Source organism: Notamacropus eugenii, chromosome 6, assembly GCF_028372415.1.
Source record: "Notamacropus eugenii isolate mMacEug1 chromosome 6, mMacEug1.pri_v2, whole genome shotgun sequence".
Classification (NCBI taxonomy): Eukaryota; Metazoa; Chordata; class Mammalia; order Diprotodontia; family Macropodidae; genus Notamacropus; species Notamacropus eugenii.
In genome coordinates, this window is record NC_092877.1 from 202,075,579 (window position 1) to 202,096,015 (window position 20,437).

The 20,437-nt window shown below is 35.6% G+C and overlaps 1 protein-coding gene across 9 annotated transcripts in view; it reads right to left on the minus strand.

Annotated features, from left to right (window-relative positions):
* ST6GAL2 (ST6 beta-galactoside alpha-2,6-sialyltransferase 2) overlaps positions 1-20,437 on the minus strand; it is a 172,098-nt gene that overhangs the window by 124,864 nt on the left and 26,797 nt on the right. Inside the window, exon 1 of one of the 9 annotated variants that reach the window (XM_072621790.1) lies at positions 2,198-2,479. The exons of the other annotated variants lie outside the window; for them this stretch is intronic. The gene's annotated coding sequence lies outside the window, so the exon portion shown is untranslated. Of the gene's footprint in view, positions 1-2,197; positions 2,480-20,437 lie in introns of those variants that run through there. 9 annotated transcript variants of the gene reach the window in all.

Sequence of the window (20,437 nt, forward strand, 5' to 3'; positions counted from 1 at the left end):
TTGGGCTATGCTTATGGATGAGAAGAAGTGAGCACATGCCTGTCTGGGGAGTGTGGTACTGCAGGGAGCAAGAACACTTTCAAGACGGTGTGGCCAGGGCCCTAATTGTGGCTTAGGACAGAAGAGTCCCCGAGGTTGAGCCCCTGGAAAGAATTCATAAAACAACCGTAAGGACAACCTAAGCTCTAGGACAACATTACCCACAATCCAGGATTAAAACTTGATTTTAATTATAATTATTACAAGCTGTTTAAAATAAAATAAGAATGAGTAAACAAAGGAAAAAGAAACTGACCATAGAGAGCTACTTGGTTGCAAAAGATCTACATTCATATTCAGAAGAAGATAGGTAAAAAAAGACATTCCTATCCCAAAGATTAGCATCAAATAGTCAAAAGTCCAAAAAGAGTTTTTGGAAGAACTTAAAAAGGAATTCAAAGATCAAATAAGAAAGACCAAAGAAAAAAAAGGAAAAAATAAAAGCAATTCAAGAAAATTATAAAATAAAGTTAACTAATAGGAAAAAGAGAAACAAAATCTTAAGAAAATAACTCCTTAGAAACTAGAATTGGGCAAGCAGAATTTAATGACATTATAAGGCACTAAGAAATGATAAAACTAGAAAAAAAAGAGAATCTGAAACATCTCATTAGAAAAATAACTGATCTGGAGAACAGATTAAGGAGAGGCAATATAAAGATTGTCAGAATACCTGAAAGTTATAATCAGAAAAATAATACGGATATAATATTACAATAAATTATTAAGGAAAACTGCCTTGAATAAGAGGGCTAGGATAAGAGGGTAAAGTAGAAATAGAAAAAAATCTGTCATTGGCCACCTGAAAAAGATTAGAGGAGGAAAACTTACAGGAATGTCATAGCTAAGTTTCAAAACACCCAGATTAAGGAAAAAAGATTGTAAGCAACAAGAAAAAAGAATTTAAACACTGTGGAAAACTCAGTCAAGATTACACAAGACCTAGTAGCTTCTATTCTAAAAAGCTGTAGGTCTTGGAACATTGTATTTCAAAAAGCAAAATAGCTGGGATTGCATCCAAAAAAATAACTTACCCAGAAAAATTGAGTATAATCCTGACTGAAGAAAAAAAAAAAGGATATTTGATGAACTAAAAGAATTTCAGATATTGGTAACAAAAAAAAAAAAAACTCAATGGAAAATCTGATATAAAAAGTCCAGAAGATATATAAGGAAAACATTAAAGACTAAAAGTCACTCGTTCAGATCAAACTTTATCATATATATATGAAAATCCTATAAGTATTCTTAAAATTATCATTATTACTAAGATAGTTTGAAAGAAAGGTTGGGGCTGAGTTGTGCACAGTGAAGTGACTCTAACAATCAAAACTGAGTAGGAGAAAGTAAAAGGGAATGATATGGAAAGGAACATAGAGTGAAAAGAAGAAATAACAAGGAGGAAGCAGGTGGGAGTGGAGGGCTGGTAATGTTGGAACCATACTCTCATCTGAGTTGAAGAGGAAGCAACATGTAATCTGGATGAGTATAGAAGCCTTTTTAATATGTAAATGGGTGAGAAAATTGGGAGGCAGAGTGGGAGAGGGACTTTTAGAGGGGTATATAGATTGGGACTTAGGAAGTTGAGGGACTTCTGGATGTGTGTGTGGGATGGGGAATGGGAGAGTGGGGGAAGAAGATAAAGAAACAGGGACAGGGTAAAAAAGAGAGGCCAAGAAAGAAGAGTGAATAAAAATAAGATGAAGGGAAGTTCACAAATAGTAATTATAACTCTGAATATGAATGAGATATTTATAGTAACTCTCTTTGTGGTGGAAAAGAGCTAGAAATTACAGGAATGTCCATCAGTTGGGGAACGGCTGTACAAATTGTGGTACATGGTTATAATGGAATACTCCTGTGTTATAAGAAATGATGAGCTCAGTGATCTTAGGTATAGAAAGACTTATATGAAATGGTGAAGAAGGAAACGAGCAGAAGCCAAAGAACACTCTATATAGTAACAGCAATGTTCTTTTAAGATTAACTTTGAGTGACTAAGCCATTTTGACCATTATAAATACACAAATTAAAAGTAAAGAACATATGGAGAAAGATACTATCTGCAATCAGAGGAAGAACTGATAAACAAAATAAATATAGAAAACCTATACATATAATATATATTATATAAATGAAATAAAAATATATATCTTACCTATTTGTGTCTAACGGTAGCCACCTCTAAGGCAGGACAGGGGGAGGGAAGAAAAAAAGGAAAAAAAGGAAATTTACATGAAAACTTCACTATATATTGTAAAGGAAATGCAAGTTGTACATAATAGATTTATAGTTTCATGTTCAATCATCTTTTTTATTATAGCACATTATAGAAATGCTTTTTTATTCCATAACTGAAAAGTAAATAGGTTTTTTTTTATATGAAAAAAGATACAACTGTTTCACCATCTCAAGGTGATATGGCACTGGTCTCACTTGGGCTCCCATTCCCAACATGGACCATCTACTACCTATCTAAAATCTAAAATCTAAAATCTAAAAGCCAAAAATGCAAAGGTATATGACAAAATCAAAACTTTTCTCATCATAATATATGGATTACAAGTCAACTGCTGATTCCTTGGAAGCACTACCACCCAGTGTTAATCCCTTCTAAGTAAGCACAAATACATGTTGCTTTAAAAATCCTATCCTGAATCTCAAAAATTCCATTCCTTCATTTATCAGATTGCATACTTTTTTTTCAGTCTAATCTCTTCAGGTTCAGGTACTACATCTTCTCATTTTGCATTTTATTAGGTTAGGTTCACTAGAAGAACAACAGATCTGTTAAAGATAATGTAGGCTTTAATTTCAAGAAATATTTTCTATCATTTCATTTCCATTAGCAAATAGGCTAACTCATTAATTTCTCATTTGTTTTTGCTTACTGTTTTTCTGAACCATATAGATGATAAGTTTTGAGTGCTGTTCTCGCTTTAATTAATCATTCAGCAATAACAACTTGAAAGTCAGGATCAAAGAGGAATCCTTAGTCTATAAAAAAAAATCTAGGGCACAAGTTTTTAGTCACATATTTGAATGTCCAAGTTACTAACCTATAACAAGAGGGTAAAAATGTTGTCAGACTCTTCACTTGAGAGTAGCCAAATTATGTCTAAGTAATGAGTACACTTGTTTCTATTAATTTCTACTCTTAGTTTAATACATAATTGGATCAATATCTAGTAGGCATTTTCTTCAAATTTGAATCTTTTAGAATGGTGGATAGAATTTGAGAGAAGGGAAAAGTCAAAGAATAAAAATCTGCAAAAAAAAAATAGTGCCATAGATGACTATAGAACATTTTATCCATGTTAGAAATTATTATGGTAATATTAATTAATGTTTACATATCAATAAGGTTTATCAAAGTACTTTCCTTATAACAGTACTGGGAAGGAAGTGGTGTGTGAATTATTATATCTATTTTACATATAAGAAAACTAGGACTCAGAGGGATTAAGTGATACAACCAGCTAGCATATCTAGCAGGTATCAATCAAACCTAGGCTGAAAATCAGGCTCCCTGACTCCCAGTTCAGTGCTATTGAGTTTCCTTGGGCCCCAAGGGATAGACTTCTTGAGGTTAGAAAATTTTAATCCCTGAATCTTTCAATTCTAGTAACTGGTAAAAAAAAAAAATTTCCTTTCAAGTCCCAAATATTTGCTGTCTGTGTTATAATAATCACACTGACGATCAGATACTTCAAAGGAGAAATTACATGATGGCAGTAAACCCAGAGCACACAAATACTGACTGTTACATAAATAATTGATGGTGGATGAAAACTGTATTCCAGGTAAGTAACTGATATTACTGTTTATTTTTCTTATCTATATGGCATTTATTTGCAAAATACTAAAGAGGAAAACTATGGAATAGGAATGTAATGGACTATCATAGTACATTAGGAAATGATGGGTAAGAAGCATAGAGAAAAATGGGAAGCTCTATATGGACTGATTAGAGAAAAAGAAACAGAACTAGGAAAATAAAAATAATGTAAGTGAACTACAACAGTGTAGTGTTGTAATGGCTACAAAAATGTCAGTGAAAGAGTTACTAAAAGGAAGTTGAATGTGAGTAAATGGAAAACCATCTCTTCCTTGAGAAGAGATAATGATACACCTTCCCTCATAGCAGAGAGGTGGAAAAGCTACCAGGATAAAATAAATAAATAAATAAGCAAATAATGTGATTTATCAGTAGTTTTTGCTTAGTTGTTTTTCTCTGTGACATGATGGAACTGGGGAGTGTGATGGGAATTACCTGGAAAATAAAGACATCAATAAGGTATTTTAAAAATGTTACAGAGAGGGAGAAATATTTATTACCAGCAGTATCACCTTATAAAATAGCAAAAGTAAATAGATGGGAAAAAAAAGAGCTTAACATAGTAACCAGCTGAAACATATTATCTTTACATTACATGTTAAGCAGATTGGGAGTAAGACAGCAAATAGCAGTGAAAATGAATAGGTCTATCATTTTTTAAAGCAATCTATTCTTGTCAGATATGATGCTGAAGCAAACACATTTAAAGTCATCATCTCTATACCTAATCACAATTGGAGACGTGATAACATGAAGCCTCAAAGAACTGCTAGAAGTCAACAGGGTTATATGAAAGAAATGCATGTATACTCTAGAAAACTAAAAAAAAAAGATTATATTTATATATAAATATATATTTCAAGTATTTTACATATGTCATCTCATTTGATCCTCAAAATAACCCTATGAAGTAGGCATTACAGATCTTATAGTTCCAATTTTAGAAATAAAGAATCTAATTATTTCAACTAGTTTTTAGTTGATTTTCTATGATTCTGTAAGTATACCTCATATTATCTGCAAAGAATGGTAGTTTTGTTTCCTTATTGCCTATTCTAATTAATTTCTTTTTTTCTTTAATTACTACAGTTAGCATTTTCTAGTATCATATTAGATAATGGTGGTGACAATGATGATCCTTGCTCTACCATTGGAGTAATGGTAGAGCATTTCTGATCTTGTTGGAAGGGTTTCTAGCTTATTCCCATTAAAGATAATGCTTATTGATGGTTTTCGATAGACACTACTTAGCATTTTAAAGAAAGCATATTCCTGTGCTTTTCAATGATTTCTTAAAATAGAAATGGGTATTGTATTTTGTGAAAAGCTCTAGCTGCATCTACTGAAATAATCATATTATTTTTGCAGTTTTGTTATTGATATGGTACATTATTGACAGTCTTCCTAATTTTGAACCAGCCATGTATAAATCTTACCTGATCATAGTGTGTAATCTTTGTGATATATTGCTGTAATCTCTTTATGGTGTTTTATTTAAAATATTTGTATCCATATTCGTTAAGGAAATTGATTCATAGTTTGCTTTCCTTGTTTTTGTTCTTCCTGGTTTATGTATCAATACCATATTTGTGTTGAAGAAGGAATTTAGTAGGACTTCTTCTTTGGGTATTTTTCCAAAAATTTTATGATATTGGAATTAATTTTTCCTTATATATTTGGTAAAAATTCATAATTTTTTGAGGGAGCTCATATATGATTTGTTCAATTTCTTTTCCTAAGATAGGGTTATTTATTCATTTCTCCTTCTGTTACTCTGACCAATTTATATTTTCATAAATATTCATTCATTTCACTTAAATTGATAGATTCATTGGTACATAATTAAACAAAATAGCTCTTATAATCTCTTTAATTCCATCTTTATTGGTGGTGAATCCACCTTTTCCATTTTTGATACTGGTAATCTAGTTTTCTTCTTTCTATTTTCAAAAATCAAATTAACCAATGATTTATCTATTTTACTGGATTTTTCATAAAACTTCCTCCTAGTTTAATTTATTAGTTCAATGGTATTCTTGCTTTCCATTTTATTAATCTCTCTCTAAATTTTCAGGATTTCCATTTTGATGATTACTTGAGGGTTTTTAATTTGTACTTTTTCTAGGTTTTTTTTTTTTGTTTTGGTTGTATGCCCAATTGATTGGGTGGTTCTTTCTCTATTTTATTGATGTAAGTGTTTAGAGATATAAATTTTTCTCTAACTATTGCTTTAGCTACATCCCATAAATTTTGGAATGTTGTCTCATCATTTTCTTTAATGAAATCATTGGTTATTTTTATGGTTTATTCTTTGACCCACTCCTTCTTTAGGATTAGATTATTTAGTTTCCAATTAATTTTTAATCTATGTTTTCATCACTTTATTGAAAGTAATTTTCCTTGCATGATGACCAGAGAAAGGTGCTTTTTCTGCATTTGGTTGTGAGGTTCTCATGCCTTTTTACATGGTAAGTTTTTGTATAGGTGTCATATACCTTTGAGATAAAAAGGTATATTCCATTCTATTCCCATTCAATTTTTCCCCAGAGATCTATTATATCTAACTTTCCTAAAATCTGATTCATGTATGTCATTAACATCTTTCTTGTTTGTGGGGTTTTTTTGGTTAGATTTATCTAGTTCTGAGAGGGGAAAACTAAAGTCCTCCACCAGTATAACTTCACCTTCTATTTCCTCTTGTAACCCATTTCACTTTTCCTTGAGGAATTTTGATGCTATACCATATGATGCATATTAGTTTAGTACTGATTTTACTTTATTGTCTATGGTGCCTTTTAGCAAAATGTAGTTTCCCTGATTATGTCTTTTAATTGGATCTATTTTTTGTTGTTTTGGCTTTATCTGAGATCATGATTACTACCCCTGCTTGTCTTTTTTTGTCTGTCGATTGAAGGATAATAGATTCTGCTCTAGTCCATTATTTTTACTCTCAGCGTGTCTCTCTATTTCAGATCTGTTTCTTGTAAACTATACAATTGCCAGATTCTGGCTATTCAGAATATCCAAAATAGGCTATCTGGCTATCTACTCAGCTATATAATTCCATTTTATGAGTCCATCGCATTCATATTCACAGTTATGATTACTATGTATTTCCTTCCATCCAATTTTGTTCATTGTTTCTCTCTCCCTCTATCTCCCATCCCCCTCCTCTCTCTCTCTCTCTCTCTCTCTCTCTCTCTCTCTCTCTCTCTCTCTCTCTCTCTCTCTCTCTTTCACTCTCTTTCTCCTCAAGTCTGTTTTTCTTCTGACTGCCATCTCCCAAAATCCACCCTCCCTTCTATCAGCACCCCCCCACTTTTCTTATCCATTTCACTGTTGCTTTCCTATAGGATAAAAGACTTAGATATCCAACTGAATGTATATGTTATTTCCTCTTTGAGCCAATTCAAATGAGAGCAAAATTTAATCACTAATCACTCATTTTCCCATCCACCTTAAAAGCTCTTCCTTTTGCCTTTCTTTTATGCAAGATAATTTACTCCATTCTACACCTTCCTTTTTCCAATGTATTCCTCTTTCTCACCACTTAATTTTATTTTTTTCAAGTCAGCCCATCATAGTCAACTCATACCCATGGCCTCTGTTTATGTATGTTCCTTCTAACTGTCCTAATAATGATAAAGCTTTTAGGTGTTACAAGAATCATCTTCCCATGTAGGAATGTAAACAGTTCAACCTTATTGAATTCCTTATGATTTCTCTTTCCTGTTTACCTCAGGCTTCTCCTGAGTCTTGTATTTGAAACTCAGATTTTCTATTCATCCATTTGTTTGTTTGTTTTTTAAATCCAGAATGTCTGAAAGTTCTTTGTTCCACTGAATATTCATTTTTCCACCTGAAGGATTATACTAAGTTTTGCTGGGTAGATGATTCTTGATTGTAATCCTAACCTCTTTGCTTTCTGGACTATCATATCCCAAGCACTCTGATTCTTTAATGTAGAAGCTGTTAAGTCTTGTGTTATCCTCACTATGGATCCATATTTTTTTATTTTTTTTTATAGCTGCTTGCAATATTTTCTCTTTGACCTGGGAGCTTTGGAATTTGCCTGTAATATTCCTGGGAGTTTTCATTTTGGGGACTTTCAGGAGGTGATCAATGAATTCTTTCCATTTCTATTTTACTCTCTGGTTCTAAGATGCCAGAGCAGCTCTCTTTGATAATTGTATTCTTTTTTCTTAATGCTCATGGCTTTCAGGTAGTCCAGTAATTCTTCAATTATCTAACCTTGATATGTAGTTCTATATAGTTCTAGGCCAGTAGTTTTTCCAATGATACATTTCAAATATTCTTCTACTTGTTTTCATTCTTTTGACTTTATTTTATTGTTTTTTGATGTCTCATTGAGTCATTAGCTTCCACTTCCCCAATTCTAATTTTTCAGGCATTATTTTCTTCAGTGAGTTTTTGTATTTCCTTTTCCATTTGTCTAGTTTGGCTTTTTAAGGAATTCTTCTCTTCAATGAATTTTTATGTCTCATACTATTTGGCCAATTCTGTTTTTAAGATGTTATTTTCTTCAGTGTTATTTTTTATGCCTCCTTTATTAAGATGTTGACTGTTTTCATAATTCTCTTGCATGACTCATTTCTTTTTCTTATTTCTCTTCTACCTTTCTTATTTGACTCGAAAATCTTTTTGAACTCTTCCAGAATTCTTCTTTATTTTCCCCTCCGACCAATTCACATTTTTCTTTTAAGTTTTGCATGTAGTTGTTTTGCCTTCATTGTCCACTTCTAAATATGTGTCTTGACCTTCTCTGTTACCACAGTATTTTGATATGGTCAGGTTCTTCTTTTGTTGTTTGCTCATTTTTCCAGCCTATTTCTTCATTTCTAACTTTATGGTAAAGTTGAGCTCTGCTCCTAAGATTGAGGATACACCATACCAAACTTCAGGTCTTTCTTGCTACTGTTTTCAGAGCTAGCTCTGGAGATATGTAGGTTTTGGTTCTTCCAAGGTGGTATGATTTAAGGAGAGATGTGGTCAGCATTCTGTTGGTCTGTGCTCCAGTCTGTGAGTGGCCACAAGCACTCTTCTCTGCCCTGGAATTGTGATTAGAGTTCCTACACTCCTGTGGCCACAAGCACTAGAGAATTAATGCTCCTTTTAGCTCTGGGACTATGATCTAGAACTGTACCCAATGCCAGAAAATGAGTCCCTATAATCTTCTGACCAATTTTCTAAACTGCTGCTTTACCATCTGTGGGTTGAGAGCTCCCAAAGGCACTGCTGCTATTCAATTGTCTTCAATGGGAGAGAATTTCAAGATTGGGAAAACTTCTAGGGAAAACTCAAGAGATTCAAATCAATGATTTAGATGAAGAGAACAGAGCTAGATAATGCTCTGTTTATACTAGCTTCAGCATATTCAATGTATCTGTTGAGTAACATTCAACAAAATCTTCAAGACATACCTTTCCTGAAAACCTCCTAAATTGTTCTAAGCTGGAAAGTTGTTTCACCTTAATTTTTTGTTGATTCTGCTGCTCTATAATTTGATTTGAAGCATTCTTTTAGAGTTGTTTGGAGGGGAATTTGGGAAAGCACAGGTGAATCCCTGCTTTTCTCCACTATTGTGGCTCTACCTCAAGAAATATGCATTTAGGGGGGCGAAGCCAAGATGGTGGACTAGAAAGACACACTTGCATGGGGTCCTTCCCACAGCCCATAAAATACCTGTAGAGAGGGACTCTGAACAAATTCTGGAGCAGCAGAAGTGGAGAACAACAGAGTAGAGGAGATTTCCAGCCCATGGTGACCTGTAAGGCCCACGGAAACATTGGTTGCACTGGATGCGGAGCCAAGCACAGAGACCAGCCCAGCCTTGGCAGAGCAGAGGCAGGCGCTAAGAGACTCTGGGAGGAGGACACCTCGGGGGCAGAATCTCCAGTCGCAGTAGCAGGGCCTCAGACCCCTTGGCCCACAAGTGGCAAAGGTCAGTGACAAGGTTTAATCAGCAGGCCAGGAAGGGAGAAGGGCTTTTCCATAGCTCCAGCAGCAGACAGCGTCCACAGAGCCTGCACAGCAGCCCGTAGGGAAGCTCCATTGTTGGAGTGTAAAAACCCCCAGGGCCACTGAAGAGCTGAGTCTTGCCTCCACCCTGGGTGGAGGCCCTGGCCTAGCTGGTCTTTGTCTCACACTGAATGGTGGCCCTGCCCATCCAGCTTGTCTGAAAATCAACCCCCAGTGTTGACTTGGGAACTGGAGGCCAAGTGACTGTGGAGAGGTATCTAAGATTCTGGGCATAAAAATCCCTGTCTGTGTCCAGACCAGTACATGCTTGACTGTGCCACCTTGGAGGAACTGAGATCTCACAGATTCCCAGAGTATACCCTACTCTTGACAAAGGACCCAAAAGTCAAGTAACTGGTTGGGAAAATGCCCCAAAAAGGGAAAAAAATGACTATAGAAGGTTACTTTCTTGGTGAACAAATATCTTCTCCCATCCTTTTGGATGAGGAAGAACAAGGTTAACATCAGGGAAAGACATAAAAGTCAAGGCTTCTGTATCCCAAACATCCAAGATAAATATTCAGTGGGCTCAGGCCATGGAAGAGCTCAAAAAGGATTTTGAAAATCAAGTAAGAGAGGTGGAGGAAAAACTGGGAAGAAAAATGAGAGACATGCAAGAAAAGCATGAAAAGCAGATCAACACGTTGCTAAAGGAGACCCAAAAAAATGCTGAAGAAAAGAGCACCTTGAAAAATAGGCTAACTTAATTGGCAAAAGAGGTTCAAAAAGCCAGTGAGGAGAAGAATGCTTTAAAAAGCAGAATTAGCCAAATGGAAAAGGAGGTTCAAAAGCTCACTGAAGAAAAACAGTTCTTTAAAAATTAAAATGCAACAGACGGAGGCTAATGACTTTATGAGAAACCAAGAAATCACAAAACAAAACCAAAAGAATGAAAAAATGGAAGATAATGTGAAATATCTCATTGGAAAAACAACTGACCTGGAAAATAGATCCAGGAGAGACAATTTAAAAATTATGGGATTACCTGAAAGCCATGATCAAAAAAAGAGCCTAGACATCACCTTTCATGAAATTATCAAGGAAAACTGCCTTAATATTCTAGAACCAGAGGGCAAAATAAATATTGAAAGAATCCACCCTCCTGAAAGAGATCCAAAAAGAGAAACTCCTAGGAGCACTGTGGCCAAATTTCAGAGTTCTCAGGTCAAGGAGAAAATATTGCAAGCAGCTAGAAAGAAACAATTCAAGTATTGTGGAAATACAATCAGGATAATACAAGATCTAGCAGCTTCTATATTAAGGGATCAAAGGGTGTGGAATATGATATTCCAGAAGTCAAAGGAACTAGGACTAAAACCAAGAATCACCTACCCAGACAAACTGAGTATAACACTTCAGGGGAAAAAATGGTCTTTCAATGAAATCGAGGACTTTCAAGCATCCTTGATGAAAAGACCAGAGCTGAAAAGAAAATTTGACTTTTCAAACACAAGAATGAAGAGAAGCATGAAAAGGTAAACAGCAAAGAGAAGTCATAAGGGACTTACTAAAGTTGAACTGTTTACATTCCTACATGGAAAGACAATATTTGCAACTCTTGAAACTTTTCAGTATCTAGGTAGTTGGTGAGATTACACACACACACACACACACACACACACACACACACACATACACACACACACACACACAGAGACAGAGACAGAGAGCACAGAGTGAATTGAATAGGATGGGATCATATCTTAAAAAATGTAATTAAGCGGTGAAAGAGAAATATATTGGGAGGAGAAAGGGAGAAATGGAATGGGGCAGATCATCTCTCATAAAAGAGGCAAGCAAAAGACTTTTCAGTGGAGAGAAAAAGAGGGGAGGTGAGAGAAAAACATGAAGCTTACTCTCATCACATTCGACTAAAGGAAGGAATAAAATGCACACTCATTTTGGTATGAAAACCTATCTTACAATACAGGAAAGTGGGGGAGAAGGGGATAAGCAGGGTAGGGGGGATGATGGAAGGGAGGGCAGTGGGAGGAGGGGGCAATTTGAAGTCAACACTCTTGGGGAGGGACAGGGTCCAAAGAGAGAACAGAAGCAATGTGGGGCAGGATAGAATGGAGGGAAATATAGTTAGTCTTACACAACATGACTATTATGGAAGTCATTTGCAAAACTACACAGATATGGCCTATATTGAATTGCTTGCTTCCCAAAGGGAATGGGTGGGGAGGGAGGGATGAAGAGAAGTTGGAAATCAAAGTTTTAGGAACAACTGTAGAGTATTGTTCTTACTGCTAGGAAATAAGAAATACAGGTAATGGGGTATAGAAAGTTATCTGGCCCTACAGGTCAAAAGAGAAGATGGAGATAAGGGAAGGGAGGGATGTTAGAAGAGAGGGCAGATCGGTGATAGGGGCAATTAGAATGCTCGGTGTTTTGGGGTGAGGGGAGGGGAGAAATGGGGTGAAAATTTGGAACCCAAAATTTTGTGAAAATGAATGTTAAAAGTTAAATAAATAAATTGTTAAAAAGATAAAAAAAAAGAAATATGCATTTATTAAAGACCTATATGTGTGCTAAATGCTTAAAAAAATCATTTGTTCCTCCCAACAGCCCTGTGAGATAAGTGTTTTTATTGTCCTTATTTTGTAGTTGAGGAAACTGAGGTAGACAGAGATTAAATGACTTGGCCAGAGGCACACGTTTAGTGAGTATCTGATGCTGACTCTGAACTCAGGTCTTCCTGACACCACACCACCTCAGTGATCTCAGCAAAGCGTTTCATAAAGTGTCTTGTAAGGAAGATAGATGGATTTGGGTTGGAAGAGAATACATATAAAAGTTACAGAATGGCATAGGTAGATAGATAGACAGACAGAAAGAAGAGCCTTGTTCCTTTAGTGGTGTGGGGAATTCCTGGTTGAGAAAGCATCCTTCATCATTACAGGTTTTATCCTATCTTAGAGAGCCTAGAATGCTAAGAGGCCAAGTTACTTGTCTGGGTCATACAGCCAGTATGAGTTGAACCCAGGTCTCCTTGACTTCGAGGCCAGATCTGTAGCCATTGTGCTACACTGCCTCTTATATGTGTATGGATGTAGCTATACTATTTGTCTTCAGTGCTGGGCACCTCTAAGTTTAATAAGGGCATTGATTAGCTACAGAATGTTCAGAGGAGGGCTACCAAGAAGGGAAGGGATTTCAAGTTAATATTAAATGAGGATCAACTAAAGAAATGGGGGACATTTAGACCAGAAATGTGCAGAGTCAGGGAGGATATGACAGCTTCAGGCACCTGAAGAGATTTTATGTTAAGTAGGTTGTTTAATTTGTTGTATTTGACCCCAAAGAGTGGCACAAAGAGCAATGAATAGGGGAAGCTGAAAAGAGTTAAATTCACCCTTGACACAAGGAAGCATTTTCTTACTGCTAAAAGTGAACAAAAGTAGAGTGGAGGCCATTGATGTCTACCATTCCAACAGAAGTGAAAAAGCACTTGGGGGGGCAATGGGTGTATAAGAGATTTGGGTGGATTTATGGGGACTACATAGGTCTCCTGTAATTGATGATGTGGGATTCTCAACTATTTTTTATCTCCTCACCCATGACAATTGAGTCAGTGGGCCCCTGGACAAAGTAATATTACTCATGAAAGAGATAATAAGCATATTCTTAAACTAGAAAATGTTCCCGTCCCAGAACACTTCCAATATCTAAGCAGTTGTTGTGTTCTCTAGTGGAAATTCTTTCTTTTTTTTAGCCATATTTTAGACAAAGTGGCCCACTAAAGCCAGTTCTAACTCTGAAATGTTGTGATTCCAAGAAGATGATGAGAAAAAAGAGAAAGGAAATTTCTTATTAAAGGTACATCTCAATTGCAGCAAGACAGAAATGGTCACATGCATGTAACAGATCTAATTAGCAATGTTAGTTGAGATTGGATATTTGAAACAAAATTTTTATATAAGAAGTACTACTTAGTTGAGTAGTGAAGTCATAAATTTATGTTATGGAGAAAGATTACAAATTAAAAGCTGGTGAATGACATGCCCTTTACTGAATTTCTAATGAATTTGAATCTACATTTTTGAAACATATATTTAAAAGGTCAAATGAAAGTAGTATTAAGTTTTCGTTTTGTTGTTGAGTTGTTCCAGTCATGTCTGACTTATAAGGACCCCAGTTAGGCTTTTCTTGGCCAAGATACTAAAGTGCTTTTCCATTTCCTTCTCCATCTCATTTTACAAATGAGGAGAACTGAGGCAAACAAAATTAAATGACCTGCCCAAGGTTACACAGCTGCTCAGTGTCTAAGGCCAGATTCGAATTCATGATGATGAGTCTTCTTGATTCCAAGCCCAGTGCTCCACCACTATGCCATCTAGCTGCCTCCATATTAAGTCACTCTTTCTAAATAAGAAGGAAGCTAAACAACTGAGGCATTACCTTGGAGAGAAAAGTCCCTATTCCTAACTTGTGAATTCTGGGAATAATAAAAGGTGACGTTGCTTTGTTATTTTTCTCCTGCAGAAAACAAAGGTTTAGTCATCTTAAAAACAATTCCTGTTCTCATTCTTTCCCTTCTTCCTGGTAGACCCAAAGCAAAATATAGCACAAATACTCATTGCAATGGACAACTAAACTTATTAGGAGTCTTAACTTAAAGGTAAGAGATTGAATAAGGAAATAGGAAAATGGGCCCAGTGCACCTAAATGGCATTGCTCTTGGTAAACGGGAACCCAAATCCAGAAGGTACATAAAGAAAGTTGACCCTCCTGCCACTTCAGCACTAGTCCCATCCCCATCTTAGGAAAGTAGTTAGCATCCACAGATGACAGTAAGAATATTTCCCCTAAATTAAAGCAGGAAGCTCTCTTTAATTTGACTTAGAAAAGAATCCATCCACTGCTTTGGTCATCTCAGGATTCTAGGGATAAGGGTCACTGCAACTGGCTGGGAAGTGTTACTCACACTGACACACCTGCCACAAACTGCTACCACACTTACTGTTTTCCCCCTCAGAACTCTAACCCTTTTGTGACAATAAACTTGGTTTCAAAAGCATCCAGCTGGGAGTTACCTGACCTTTGGAACAGAGCAGATAGCTAATCCTTTATTTACTTACTTATTTTTTTGCAAAGGACTTATAATGATGCAGGGTTGTTTTTGCACAAATAGAAAAATGCCTTGGGCAATGGCCAAGAGGCCACCGTGCACAAATAAAGACAAGAGAAGTAAGTTTTGTACTGGCCAGCAGGTCTATGGATCAAAGACACACATGCATCCAGGCAACTTTGGGGGATACTTACTGAATACTAACCATTATTTGGGCAATGGATTTCTTCCAATCCCCAAGTGGTGAGACCTTCTTGATCTTTCTCTTGGCAAAAAGGAAACTGAACGTAAGCTATTGCCCTATTGATGTGCAGAGGATATCAGACATGGTTTGCAAATATAATTTTGTAATCTCCTGGGGCACTAAGATATGCCCTTTCCAAAACAGAATAAAAATATTTTTAAAGCAGGGTGAATATGCAGTAAGACTGATACTGACTATCTTAGAAATTCATGCAATTTAAAGAAGTAAAAGAAGAGATAAGCAAGGAAAAAGACCTTTGGTCAGACATGCAATGTTTATGACCTATTTCAAAGGAACCACTGAAACTGTGCTTACTTTTCAAGTAAGTTTACTGATCACACACTTTCAAAAGAAAACCTATTATTGAAAGTACAAGATAAATTCAACCATAAAACATGCACTGATTCCCAGAAGGCTACCAACAATTTGAAAGTCAGTCCATAATACCATAGATTCCTGTGAGCTGCCCACAGAGATAAAAAGGTTTAACGTGTGTTCTTGAGAATTTCTGATTTTGCCAAGATATTTTTTCCTAAGCATTCTCCTTTGTTAGAAATTGTAACTAAGACAATAGCATAATAGTAAACATTCTAAGCAGATTCATTGAAAATGAATCTGAAGAGTGCAGTCAAAACCTATTAACCCAATACTCTTAATATTAACAGACATGACAATTATAATAGATATACAACATGATTATTCTAAACCAATAATCCAATAAATATTTATTAAGCATGTACTACGTGTCAGGCATTGTGCTAAATGTTGGGGACATAATAAAAAGACAGTCCCTCTCCTCGGGGACGGGGCTCAGGAGCTTACAATCCAGTGGTGAAAGCCAAAACGCAAAAAGAAACAAGAAAGCAGGACACAGAGAGAGACTGGGGGTACATGGCACAGGGGCATCTTGTTCTGTGAAGAGAAAAACAGAAACAACAGCAGATGCTGAGTGGAATGGGCCAAGAGTCCAATTTCTTGTCTTCTATAAAAGAGGACACGGGGAGGAGTTCAGTACTCCACCCTTCGGCCCTCCAGTCAGTGGGAAAAGGAGACTGAGGGAGGTCAGTCAAGCCTTGAGTTAATAGCATGGTGCTAAACAAGAGAATCCTGATCATCTTGAGAAAAGAGAGCAACTTGGGCTGCTGGGGGCCAAGCCAGCTCCCCTAACCTATATAGACATGTCTACCAAATGCAAAAACAAAAAAAAATAGAAATTGAGTATGATCTTACTCTAGAAATGATTTAATAAGCCACTGCTGCCATTTGCTCACAAAGAGGAAGAGATAGGACAAAGAGTATCTGCAACAGTAGGACAGTTGCTAAAAGCCAGATCATAAGATCATTTAAATTCATTTAACTCTGTCTTAAACCAACTTAAACTTATTTGCATGAATATGAGGAAATATGAGTCCTTGGTCTCCTAGCCTCCAGTAAAAATGATATGGTTCCCACTGCTATCTTAGTCTTGTGCATATGCAAAGTGGAAAGAATGGCTCATTTAAAATATTCCCAAACATTCTTACTTAGTCTTTTATTAAATTACTGCTTTTTCCAATCATTTTGTGGCTTTGAATTCCTATCATCAATAGCTCCTATCTTCAACCAATGACAACTTTTTTTTAAGGAGGCAGAAGTCAGGTGGGGATAGAAATATCCACATTTCCCATGAGGACCCCATCTCTAGTCAGCCATTATAAAAATATTGGAATGGGGAAAATGCATAGTATTTCATTCTGTGTAATGGCTAGAATTCTGATGGATATATTTAAAATATACAAAGTTATATATAAGCACTAGTGTCACATTGACAATCACCACCATTTTAACATTCTGCTTCCTTTCAGTGAGGAAATTCCCAAATCCTAATGAATGACCACTGTTGTTCACAGAGTTCTTCAAAGCTTCCCTGAGATAAAAGCTATCTTTATTCGGAAAAGAAACTCTGTATATGTATATATACATATACTCTGTATATGTATGTGTGTGTGTGTTTCACTATCCACCCCAAAAAATTATTAATCAAATATTTTTCTCCCAACTCCTCAAGGTATTCAAGCTAAGTCGGTTTGCTATGTTGTGTTTCTCCTTGAATTACCAAGGTAACTCTAGCTGGATAGAACTGGCCTAAGTGTCCAGACACTGAGTATATAATTATTTTATAGGCTACTGGTATATTATGTTTTTCCTTGCCTTGACATTTCTTTTTTACATTTTAAGATCTATTCAGAAGTGATTAGTGGGCAGAAAGGAGGGGAAAAGAACAGCAGCAGCCAGAAAACACTGCTGAGCCCATTTGCCCTAAAATAGAGTTATTATCACACCAGGTGCTGGTAATGTATGTAGTCCTAATTGTTAGAATTTTATAAAACATTTATGAATCCAGTCCAATGTGCTCTTATAAATTCTCAGTGGACAGCTCCTACCTACTTCACTTACTAATTACTTACCAATTACATTTGTCTCTCAGGTCCAAATGCTTTTCTAGATAAAGGAATATAAAGAGCTTTCACCATACATGTGGTAATTATATCCCTTAAGTCTAAGAAGTAGATTATAATTATGAAGAAAAAATTTGAAAAATTTGCTTCTAAGTGACTTGACAAGTGGCCTAAGAATTCTAACATTTTAGGGTTTACTGTATAGCACTCCAAAGTCTAAAATACAAGATGGCCTACTTAAAAGAGGTCCTCTTTGGCTTTTTAAAAATTTGGGACAAAGGTAGATGGGGCTGACCCTGTAACTTTTCTTGGTGTAATAAATGCTTTCTACCATTGCTAATAGGCACCTTTTGCCATTGTAGATAGGCACCTGGTTCTGCAACTTTTAGTCTTAGAGAGTTTCTTCAGAGAACTGGGAGATTAAGATCACACAGAAAGTATGCCTCACAGGCAGAACTTAAACCAAGGTATTCCTAACTCAAAGGCAGGATCCATCCACTCTGCCAGAGCAGTGAGACAAATTTCTGTTTTTACATATTTTTTTATTTGTTATAACAAAATAGGTAGCATTTGTAAAGCATTTTACATATTTGTCATTTAATTCTCACAACCATGGGAACCTGGTGGTATTAAAATGTCATTTTAAGATGAGGGCACTAAATCAGGAAAAGAGGCTCAATGACTTGCTCACTTGGACAAAGTTACTCACCCAGAGGCAAGATTCAAACTTACGCCTTCCTAACTCCAACTCCAATGCCACAGACACTGTACCATCTAGACGTCACAAATGGATACTTAACTTAAAAATAAAGCAAAGCAAACAAATACTAATGATAATAAAACAACTTTTCTGGTATTACAGGTATGATCTTAGCTTCTTCCAGTGCAATAGGAAACCTGACTCCACCACCTCTTGCAAATGACCATCTTGAGTTTCAGGCAATATCAGTACAGTTTCACCTAAAAAATTCTCAGCAGAGTATATGATAAACGTTAAAAGCTGTAGCCAAAGAAACACTTCACCCTGCAGATACTGTAAATGTCACTGTCTCCATAAGGATATAGAATCTGGACAAGCACATGAAGCATAATCACATATTTTCAAGCCACTTAAATAGAACATGCCCAAGGGCATTTTGTAGAGAGGCCAACATTTTCGGCAGCAGGTAACAGACAGTGTTTCCTTTTCAGGAGACACAGAATTCAAGTGATAGGAATTCTAATAAGGTGTATGTGTTTGCTGCCAAACATACTGTTCTGATACTGCATGAATGCAGTAGATATGATACATACATTCTATAAATTATAAGCAACCTGACTGACAGGAATACAACGGATACAATGTCAAGCAATAATCTTTATTAAACAAACTACTTGATTTGTTTTTTTTAGATTATATTTCTAGATTCTAAACTATTTATTCCTAGTAATATTTCTAAGTATTTTGTTTTTATTTTGTTTCATTTTTTCTGATTCTCCCTGTACTTTAGTGTTGAGAAGAGCCAGTAAGAATTTAGGGTAGCTAAATTTAGGTACCAGGTTTGGTGCTAAGTTCTGGGGATATAAAGAAAGACAAAAGATAGTCTCTCTAGTCAAGCAGCTCACAGTTCAATGAGTGATGTTACGTTCAAAGAACTATGTACAAACAGGATATAGAAAGGATAAAGTAGAGATTATTTCAAAGGGAAGACAATAGCATGGGAGATCAGGAAAGGTGTCTTATAGAAGCTGGGATTTCAGCTGGGATTTGAAGGAAGTCAGGGAGGCCTAGAAATAGTGAGCAAAAGGGAGAGAATTTTAAGCATGGGGGATTTGGAAATTCATGAAACCTCACAGCGAAGGGTTGGAGCATTGGAGAGAGGAAAGGCAAAGAGGTCTGTATCGCTGTATGGTTTCCCAGAGTACATGGAAGTAAGGTATAAGAAGTATAAGAAGACTGGAAAGGTATCAAGGTTGTGGCTAATATCCAGAGGTAAACTGCTAACTGTTAATTAGGACATTCAAATTTTAAATCCCGGTGGGAATATCCTCACTGCTGTCTCTCAAATATCTCTCAAAGTTTTACATGTCCTGGACTAAACTGTCTCTACACTGAAAATTTTATTTAACATATTTCTATAATAAAATAAAAATTTAATGTGAAAATTTGAGCTTTTCTATAGATAGTAAAAATTGCCAAATGTTTAGATTTCTGTCTATAGAACTTTCATGTCCTCTTTCCTGCCTAATATGTTTTCTCTATTAAGAATACATTTTAATTGATTTCTTAAAATGTATCTTTAAGATACTTAAAATGTATTTAAATCTTTGGAATGCAAAGCAATATCTCTAAAGCACTGTCCACTTAGAAACCATTTCAAAAATTGAATCTTACCATGAATTCTTATAAATAATAGAGAATTCTATACAAAGAAATTTAACTCAGATTATAAGCTTGAATTTTTGAGATGTTAAAGACAAGCTTTTTTTAGCTTTCTCAAATTAATATAAAATTTTCTAATATTTTTTATTAAATGAAATATATTAAGGAAAATACAGCTTCTTTTAAGAACAGAACTGTTCTGATTACAAGTTGAAGACATTTTTGAGTGTTGGTGTTAAACTGAATTGAAAAGAAGATTTAAAGCACTCACAAAAATGGAAAAACTGAACTTTTACATTATTAATCACTTCAGAGCTGTGTTTCATATTTCATTTAAGCTTCCACCATAGACAAGGATCAAACTTTCTGCTTTAATATATTACCAAGACTACATGTTGGCTAA